This window comes from Hibiscus syriacus, unplaced genomic scaffold (genome assembly GCF_006381635.1).
Source record: "Hibiscus syriacus cultivar Baekdansim isolate YM2019G1 unplaced genomic scaffold, ASM638163v2 tig00110499_pilon, whole genome shotgun sequence".
In the NCBI taxonomy this organism is placed as follows: domain Eukaryota; kingdom Viridiplantae; phylum Streptophyta; class Magnoliopsida; order Malvales; family Malvaceae; genus Hibiscus; species Hibiscus syriacus.
In genome coordinates this window covers 451,257-462,352 of record NW_024062761.1, presented here as the reverse complement: position 1 = coordinate 462,352, position 11,096 = coordinate 451,257, and positions in this window count along the sequence as shown.

Below are 11,096 nucleotides of genomic sequence, written 5' to 3'. Positions count from 1 at the left end.
ACCTGTTTGTGCCAAATAAACACTAGGAATATCGGATGAGGAATTGGATTTTATCAGCTTCAAGAGTTGATCAATCTGCTCTTTGTTGAATTGGATTTCAGATGCGACTTCGGACATGGCTACGGTGATTTTGGAGCTGTTGTGTTTTAGGGTTAAGACATAATTATAGCTATGATACCAACTTAGAAAAAATGAAGAAATAATGCGTGTCTTATTTCTTGAATGAGTACAAGGCTTCCTTTTATACAGAGGGAAATTACAACAAAAAAAGGAAACTAATTAGAGTCAATATTTGATAGCTTCTACTTTCCTACTTTGTCTTGATTTACATCATTTAATTTCTATATTTACATAGAAAACAGATCCTAGAATATGTCACGGATTATGACTAAATCAAGGCTTTCAATGACCGAATTTCCAACACCATTCGGCCAAGCAACCCTCACCCTTTAAATTAGAGCCAACTTGAAAGGACTCAAGCACGGTTCGACAATGAGAAATGCCCCCTCCAACCAGCCGAATCATCACCTATGCATTCATCTTAATTCTTCAATTAAATTATGTATTTTCAAAGAAACACAAGGGCTAGCCAAACCATTATGTTTCCATTCGGCCATGTCCCTTCAATTCCTATAAATAGACTAGTCCTATTCATTTTGTAAACACGCTTTTCATATAATTTAAGTGAGATTATTCTCTTTTCTCAAGTCCTTGAGACTTTTATCGACTTATCAAGTAAGTTAATTACTTGTGTCGTAAACCCATATTCCTTAATACTTGTGGTTCTTATCTCCTCATAGATAGTGGGTCCAAGTCCTTTGTTACCACCCTTTAGAAAGATTTGTAATGCTGGGTCTTTTCTTATTGTAGCACTGGTTCTTCCTTGGTTTTTATAAGATTTGTAATTACTTGTGGCGTAATCCTTTGTTTCATCATCCATACCATAGTAATATCAACATACTTCCGCTACCAATCTCTAAACATAAATAGCCCTCCATTCACCTTTACATTAACTATCAATCCATCTATTTGAACCATTCACTTATGCAGGCTTCTTTGCTTCCTTCCTAGATCCACAATCTATTTAAGATAGAAGTGCCTTACATCATTACCAGGAGGCTTGGAGGGCAGCTTGACCGATAAACCAAACTTGGGGTAGTTTATAACTATTTCACAAACTTCAATGGGATGAAGCCAACGATGTCGTGCATCTTGCAATATCTGCCGGTGGTCTGCCACAAATAAATTATCAAATTCCTTCTAAAACTTGCAAACAATCTTATAAAGCAATCCATCTAAAGAAAATATAGAAAACATTAGAAACATTCAAATGGAATGAATGAAGATTCTTTCAACCTTTTAGAAACCAATTGAAAAGGAGAAAGCAGGTAAAGCACAAAGAACATATATGATGAAGATTCTTTCAACCTTGAATGATTAAAATGACATAGTAAAACGCAAGTGGTTCACTAAGTAAACTCAGGCAAATGGGTTCTAGTAAAAAGAAGCTTTCATTAATGTAAATAAGGAACTTGAATGATCTAAATGGCATTGCAGAACACATATTTGTAAAGAGAAACTGGGAAAAAGATACCTAATAGCTCATTGTGGAGGTATCTTCTGCCTTGGCTCATTGTTAGTCAGCTAAAAAAACTCTACAAATAAACCTTGATTTCATCGACCATAATATACCAAAAAAACAAGGGAAAAGAAAAAAAAAGAAGGGTTCTTCAAGAATTTTCAACAATAATCCAAAGCCAAAAGGGGTAGATTTATTAGCAAAGCAAATAAAAGACAAAAATTTTCAACAATAAAATCGAAATTGGAGAGGCCTTTTATGTTATGGAGTTTAATGAGAACATCATAAATGGGAAAATGAGGAAGAAGAGGAAGACATGCACGTGAATTGAAAAAGCGTAAAAGAGGATTGTCAATGTAAATGAACAAGTTCGGTTTTATTAGTTTATAACCATTTAAATAAATAAATTATTCTTAAACTATTTCAGGGTTCATCCTTGAACAAAAAACTAAAACCGTTAACTCAACCTGAAGTCCTCACATTATTATTTAAATTCTAAATTGCTCAATATATTTTCAAGCATTCTGATTGAGTCCTCATAACTTCAATATTGTATCAATCGAGTGTTAAAATTTCGGTTCTAATATGAACCTAAATGTATTTAAAACACATATCAAATTACAAACACGTGTATACTTGCTACATGGACAGCTAGAAATCTAATGTGTTAAAATAAATAAATAATCCTTATAAACTTTAATGGTATTATCTTTTACAATATATCAGATTTAAATTAGCTATGTGACGAGTATACATATATTTATAATTTAATCCGTACATTTTAAATATGTTTTACATTAAATTTGAACCACACGTTTAATAGTTGAATTTATAATTAGACTGATGGAAGATCCTAATTCATATCTATACTAGTAATACTTTGAAGATTTAATTATAATGTTTTGAAATTTAGAGACTAATTTTAAAATTTTGGATAATAGCTTAAGGATGTTTTGTGAAATTAACCAAAAAATTCAAGATTCATTTATTATATTAGATGAGATTGGTTTGGATAAATTAATTCAATTTATTCACATTCATGAACATATTTATTGTTTGTAGTAAATTATTTAAAACTCATTTAAGATATTTTACAATTAACCATGTAATATAACTTAAAGAGTATTATTTGATAGGAATATGTTGATTTTATAAATGAGGTTAAAAATGGCATGTTTAATAAAGAAATGTTAATATTTTAATATTATTTTATTTATTTACATTTTCTGCGTTACTTTTAAAATTGTTTTCTTATTTGTCAACAAATCATTGAATAAATATAATTATAAATAAATAACCTAGAAAAAAGTGATGCAAAATTTTACGAAAAGCAAACTTTTATTTTATGTGTTTATGAATTGAGTACTTATTATTCGTATTATCTAAAGTTCTAAATAAATTGATATTATAAATGATAATTCAGTTAAAAAAGTATTTAAAACTATTCATCTTAAATGATAATTACTATTATTCAGTGTGTTTTAATCTTTTTATTATTTTATAATTTTTTAAATAAAAAACTTTGAGGATTGAACATGACAGTAATGAATTTGTATATAAATCATTTATAACATTTTACAATTATTTATGAGTTATATTTGATAAATACATTATTATATATAATAATGTTATTTTTTTACCTGCATTTTGGGCAGAAAAAATATTTTTGTAACAATTAAAAAAAATTACTTATTGAAAAGTTTATGATTGAATTGTTATCACCTGTTAATCATGTATAACTCAATTAAAAATAGATAAAATATTATTTTATTAAAGGATAACTAATAATAATTATAATAAGAATACTTTTATCTTTTGGGTAAATTATTGTATCGATTACTTTTATGTTCTAATCGTTTACTAGTGGTCAGTTAATTTTTTTTTAAAAAAAATAACGTTTTGATCAATTGTAAATCCACTAGTTAAGTATAGTATAAAAATCAGCAGACGAATTTGGTATTGTATTTTAGTAAAATTTAAGATCAAGTCCTTAAATTTAGAAAGCTAAAAAATAAATACTCTTATGTTTCTTGATTTAAAAATCTTGTAACATGTCATTCGTTAGTGGGCAAATTTTTAAAATATGTCAAGTTGGAATGTAGTACTGAAAAATATTAACTATGTCTACGATTAAGTTTTGTCACATATGACCAACAACCGGTTGATCTAGTGGGATAAGGCATTAGGTCCCTTAACCAAGGCCATTGGTTCGAATCTTGACGTTTGCGAATGGAGCAAACTGGGTTGGGAGGGTCGCTCTCGTCTCTGTAGTACCTAATCTGGATTAGTCGGTCAATATATCGGATACTAGAATTAATTCAAAAAAAATTGTCACATATGCGTTTTAGATAAATACTAATTTAATATCTGAACTTTATATAAAATATAAATTTAACTCGTGAATCTAATTAAAATCCTTCATCGTCGATCACCGCTCACCATCATTTTCGACTAATGTCACCAACCATAATTTTTTAAATATTATATTCTTGAATAATGCAGAAAGAATAACGGGGATATAAAAAAGAATGAAGGAAATGTATGCTTTATGTAGCTCCAAAAACTTACTTCATGTACAACCTATAACACTCTTTTATAGAACTCAATGACAACGACTCAACTACTTAAAACTGTCTAATCACCTAGCTGTTAAGAATTGTTGAGAATTCAAAACTAATTACTAGACTAACAGACTGACTTCTAGAACACCCTTATGCATGAACTTTCACGTGAACAATGACATATATCATCTTTCAACATTCTCCCCGCTCGTTATCTTCTTCAACAAAAGTAGATTTTGACAACGGTTTGGTCAAACCATCTGCGACTTGATGAGCTGCTAGAACATAACTCACACACAATTGATTTGCAGCAACTTTTTCTCAGACGAAATGCACATCTAAGTCCACATCTTGGACTGAGAATAATGCACCAAATTGGCGCTTAACGCAATCGCACTCATGTTGTTACACCAAATCGTTGGCTGTTTATGGTATGACACCCTCAAATCAGCAAGTAATGTATCAACCCAGGCCACCTCTGCTGCATCAGTAAGGCTTCGATACTCACTTCCATGGTCGACCGTGAAATCACCTTTTATTTTTTCACACTCCATGGCACCAGATTTCCTCCCATAAACACGTAGTGACCATACATTGATTGCCTATCATCAATACAACCACCCCAATCTGCATCAGAGAAAGTTGCTATATGTAATTCTCTTGGCGTAAAATCGAGACCATAGTTCAATGTCCCAACTAGATAACGTAAAATACGTTTAGCAACAAACAGATGTTGTTCGCTTGGAGCATGCATATATTGAGCTACCTTGTTCACACTAACGACAATATCATCCCTAGTTTGACACACATAAAGTAGTCCGCCCAATAACTACAAAACTCTCAAGCAATAGCAAGCATTTGTCCTTCATCCTTGCTCAACTTTGAGGAAGCCACCATTGGAGTAGAAGTAAACGAAGCCTTGGTCATTTTTGACTTATCAAGAAGTTCCAAAATATACTTCTTCTGACTAAGAAGTAAAAACTGATCACACCGCTTGACTTCAATACCCAAGGAATAATGTAGTTCACCCAGGTCCTTTAAAGAAAATTGATTATTCAATAACGTGACTACCTTCTCAATCCCACTTGTTGATTGTCGGTAACTATTATATCATCGACATATACCAGGACATACGTCAACACACATTTTTCTGTTAATACAAAGAGAGAGACATCCGCTTTAGACTCTTTAAAACCAAGTTTAACAAGGCTACCTTTCATCTAAGCATGCCAATTCTGTGGTGCTTGACGCAGGCTATACAATGACTTCTGCAGTTTACAGACTAGTTTGGTGCCTTCAGGAGTATATTTCTCAAAACCGAGTGGTTGTTGCATGAACACATCTTCACTCAAATCACCATATAAAAAGGTATTGTTCACGTCGATGTGTCTCAACGACTAACCTCCAAAAGCAGTAAGAGAAAGTATATCATTCAACGTGGAAAACCTCACAACTGGACTAAAAGTTTCTTTGAAATCTTGTCGAGGGACATGAAATTATCCCTTAGAAACCAAACGAGCCTTGTATCGTAGAATCGTCCCATTAGAATTACGTTTTATTTTTAATATCCAATTACAGCTGATAGTAGATCGTCCCTCGGGCAACTTTACAAAAGAGCATGTACCATTATTCTGAATAGCAGTGAGCTCAGCACGAACAACTTCTTCCCATTCCTTGGATTTCATACCTCCATCGATAGAAGCATGAAGAGCCTCATCCGAGGAACTAACAAATACCTTGGTTTTAAATATTCCCCATTTCCTTTTTGTAAGAATAGGTCGTTGATTTACATAAGGTACGTTATGCTTGGTGAAAATTTCCACATCAGCAATACTTGTATTTATAGGCACTTTAGTAGGCAGCTGTGGGGGATGGATACTCAGAATCATTAGCATCAATTGCACTATCTTCCATAGCAAAACCAATACCACCTTCAATGATAGAACCATCATGTTCTTCATGAGCATGCGATAAGGTGCTAGGGTGAGTTGAGGAACCAGACACAACACCCATTCTTATGCGCTAAGGAATGACCTGCAAAGGAGCTGACCATCATGTACGACTATTATGTGCACTCTTAGGTTATTGCATATCTACAAAAGGAAACACATCCTCATCAAACTTAACATGTCTCGAGATAAAAATATGACCATCCATACCAAGACACTGAAAGCCTTAATGTTGTGAGCTATAACCTAAGAGAACACAGGGTGCAAACTGAAACATCAACTTATGTTGCTGAAATGGTCATAAATGAGGAAAGTAATGACACCCAAAAATCCGTAGTGTCTTGTAGTCGGGCTTTGTACCAAATAACTTTTCAAAAAAGTGAAATATTACCTAACACCCTAGGTGGAAGCCAATTTATTAAATGTGCAGCCGTAGCAATAACATATGACCAGAATCGAAATGAAAGAGTAGCCTAAGCCAGCAACACGAGAGCTAACTCAACTAAATGACGATGTTTACATTCTACAACTCCATTTTGCTCAGAGGTGTAAGGATATGTGACCCGATGAGAATGCTACCAAAGTCAGCTCACGAGATAAACTCCTGTATTCGCCTCCCCAATCACTATGAACAGACTTCATAGACAAAGAAAATTGGGTGGCAGCCATGATTTTGAACAAATAAAAAGCATCAAGGGCATGAGACTTATCCTTTAGTATATATACCCAGGTATGGCGTGTACACACATCAACAAAAGATACATAGTAACTATAACCACAATAAGAGATATGAGCAGCACCCGAGAGATTAGTAAAAACAAGTTGAAATGGAATATCATACACAGTGGAAGAATTATCAAAGGGTATCTTGTGGCTTTTCCCCATGGGAAAAGCAGCACACGTTGTATTCATACTATTGGGAATATTAGCATTTATTGAATTATAAACAACTTTCAAAGTATGACAAGCAAGATATCCTAATATCCTATGCCAAAGATCAAACGTACTAGAACCAACAACACTTTTTCCCTCAACTTTATTACAAGAGGAAAACTTAGAATCCATAGAAAACGTATAAAGGCCACCATGTTGTTGTCCTCGATGAATCACATCATCGGTCACCTTGTCATGAACACAACATTCATAAGCATGAAACTTAAAGAATACATTGTTGTCCCTAGCAAACATTGAAATCGAAAGAAAATGTTTTGTTATTTTTGACACTGTAAGAGATCACTTAGCAATAAGGCTTGAGAAGAAGTTTGCAAAATGGATTTACCAATAAAATTCACCCCTAGTGACACACCATTACCTACTAGGAGGTTATTTGGACCCGTAAAGTCAGTGGGATAAAGCACGTTGGAGGCATCTGGCGTTACGTGATGAGCTGCCCCCGAATCAACAACCCAATTCTCACCCGAAGTCACATGTGCTTGTGGTTCACTACAAGAAGATGCACCAGATTTAGTACTGCAACAAGAACACCCTGAAGAGTCAGAGGTGGCACAATTAGCAGTACCAGATTCATCCCGAGATCTCTTCGAACCAGAAGATGTATTGACACCAGGAAAATCACGATCAAATCGATACCATCATTGATCAACATAATGATCTTTCTTACCACACAACTGACATTGAAGTCGAGCATGACCTTGACCTCGTCCTCCATATCGACCACATCCTCCATATCGACCACAATGAATTGAACCAGTCAAACCATCCATCGATCTTCCTTGAGCAATATGAGTACTCATTGGAAGATTCTCATATTGAGAATCAAACCTAGCAATTTGTTTTTAGCATCAACAAACATAGAATAAACCTGATCCAGCGAAAGAGTTTCACGTGTAGTAGAAATCACTTCCATGAATGACTGATACTCCTACGGTAAACCTTTGAGAATACTCAGAATATGTTCAACACGAGAAACCAGACTCCCACAAGAAGCAAGAGCGTTACAGATTTCTTGAACACGAGTGAGATAAACCCATACATAATCAACACCTTTCTGCATTGATTAAAGTTTGTAATGTAAATTCATAACTGTGGTTGTTGATTGATTTGCAAAAAATTACAAAATAATATTCCAAACAGCAACGGTTAACTCGACACCAATGAATTATGGTAACAATGGAGCACTGATCGTGGATAGAAGCCAGGATGTGAGAGCACTGTCTTGTGCGACAAAATATTCATAAGCTTCATTAATATCCGTTTCACCATGCTCATCAACAATCTTCTCTGACGGAACTGGCATGGAACCATTTAGCAATTGGTCAAGATGATGGTTGTGAACAGTAAGAAGAACTTACTTCTTCTATAAGAGGAAGTTCATCTCATTGAGCACCATATTTACACGCTTGTTGGTAAACATTTGGGCATGCGAGGAGGATGAATCACCAAATAGCGTCATCATAAGTAGCAGAAAACTCCAGGATCAAAAGCAAATGATACCATCTTGAATAATGTAGAAAGAATAAAAGGGATATAAGAAAGAATGAAGAAAATATATGCTTTATTCAGCTCCAAAAACTTACTTCAAGTACAACCTATAACACTATTTTATAGGACTCAATGACAATGACTCTGCTACTCAAAATTGCCTAACCACCTAGATGTTAAGAAGTTGTTGAGAATTCAAAACTAACTAGTAGACTAACAGACTAACTTCTAAAACACCCTTATGCATGAACCTTTACGTGAACAATGACATATATAATCTTTCAACATATATTATTAGGATTCTTGAATTATCACGAGTTCATAACTTAGACTCTAACCTTTTTATTATTATGATTTAATTTTATATAAACCTATATTATTGTAAAAAAATGTGGAATTTATTATATAGATTTAGATATTTAAGGTCTTATTTTTAAAATTAACAATAAATTAATTATTATGATTTAATTTTTAAAAAAGTCAGTGTTATAGGATACACTAGTGGAGTTCATGATATTTTTTTTGATGAAATAAACATCATATTCTCATTCACAAGGTAAAAAAATGAGTGAACTAAAAGTTTTAGGGTTTAATTTTGATGATCGATAATGGCTGACAAATACTAATGATAACGGTGAGCATTAAATTTATTTGATATCTTATCTAAAGTTTTAGGATTAAATTTTTATTTTTTATTTAAATTTTATGGGTTAAATTAATATTTTTTTTTATAAAATTTAAGGTTCAAAATAAAAATAAACCCTTTTACTAACGTGACGTGTCATTAAACTAACAACATTTAACGTATCAATGATTAAAACATTATAAATAGACAACATAAGTGACTAAAACATTATTTTTAAATTCAATGACCAAAAGTGAAAACCTATGAATCGAAGTGATCATCTTGAGAGTTTATCTTATATTTTTGGATAAAGTACCTAAATAGTCACTAAACTATGAGGTAGGTTCTATTTAAACCAACAAACTATTTTTTTCAATTAAACTATTAAAATGTTGTTCATCAAAACACTGGTCATTAACATTTAATGGAAATGATGGTGTGTCATTCAAATATTTTATAGATTCATAGTCTAATTATTGGGCTAATTTATTTTAAATTTAATTTAATATATTATGTTAACTAGTTTACTAATATTATATTTGTATATATACTCATCTCTGATGATCAATAAAATACAAGAGAAACATATTCTCTACTGAATTCTACATGGTATCAGATATTCTAAAAATATGTAACTATTTTAAAGATTTGTTTTTCTTTTTGAGTTGTTTGGGTATCAAAAGAAATTATTGATTTGGTCACTCTTTATTGGCAGCTTTTAGAGGCTCATCTTTCAACACTTCCAGCACCAAGAGGTTCATTGTGTATAAATTATTCGATTTGGAAAGTATGACCACCAGAATCCCAACGTATGAGTGTTGTGTGTTGTGAATACTATAAAATTATATACAATTAATGTGCAAGTATACATAATCGAACAAGTAATACAGTGATGAGTTAGTATCTTCTCCACAAGGATTGGAAGGATCTTGAGTAAAGTTTATACACTACTATAAAGTAATTAAGTATAGCTATTGGTATTCATAAATGATTATGCCTAGGAAAAATGAACTGTGTGTATATGGTGGAAGGATAATAATGTGAATGAGTAACAAAAGGAAATGTTATGGAAAAGGAAAATGGTAAAGATATCAAATAAACGAAATAACTGGATAATCCTCACATGGGAAACTACTTCGGGAATGAGTAATGGGCAATGATTTAAGGATGCTAAAACTTATCTCTCTAGCAGATTTAATCTATCTAAGCTTCACTTGCTCAACGGAGTTTGTTGAAAGTGCTCCCGCTATCTCTAGTCAAAGGAACCTAATAGAATAGAATGCTACGACATCTCCTCTCAATCTCAACTATGGCAGCCTACGCTATTGATAAAAACTATCCCTCTTAGTCATTGAAATCCTATCTTAGTCTCTCTCAAAACACTAAGGGTGTGTTTGGTTCGCGGAATCTTACATTACCAAGGGTAATGTTTTTTTGGGGAATTGTATTCCCACGTTTGGTTCACGAAATCTTACATTACCGGGAATATTCTTTTCCCAATAGTAACATTTTTGGTTAAAATGGTGGGAATGTTATTACCACCAAATTCTTAGGTAATGAATAATTCCCACCACTTTGGACAAGAATACCCTTAGACTAATGAATTCTTTTTATAATGATCCTTCTAAATTCTTATTTTTTATACTTTACTCAAAATTATAAAAATAATAATAATATACAAAGAGTTTGATTTACTAAAATATTAATAATTTTGAGAATTTAAAACATTTTATATTTTTAATATTCAATATTATACTATTTATAATTTTATTGGATGAAAAAAATAGTACTATTGTAAAAATTTTATTATTTAAAATAATATTTAACTTTTATTTATTAAAAAATAGATCTTATATAGTTGAAAAAAATATCATTATCTACTTCCATAATATTATTTTTTATATTATATTTTATATAAATAAATATGATACTTATGAACA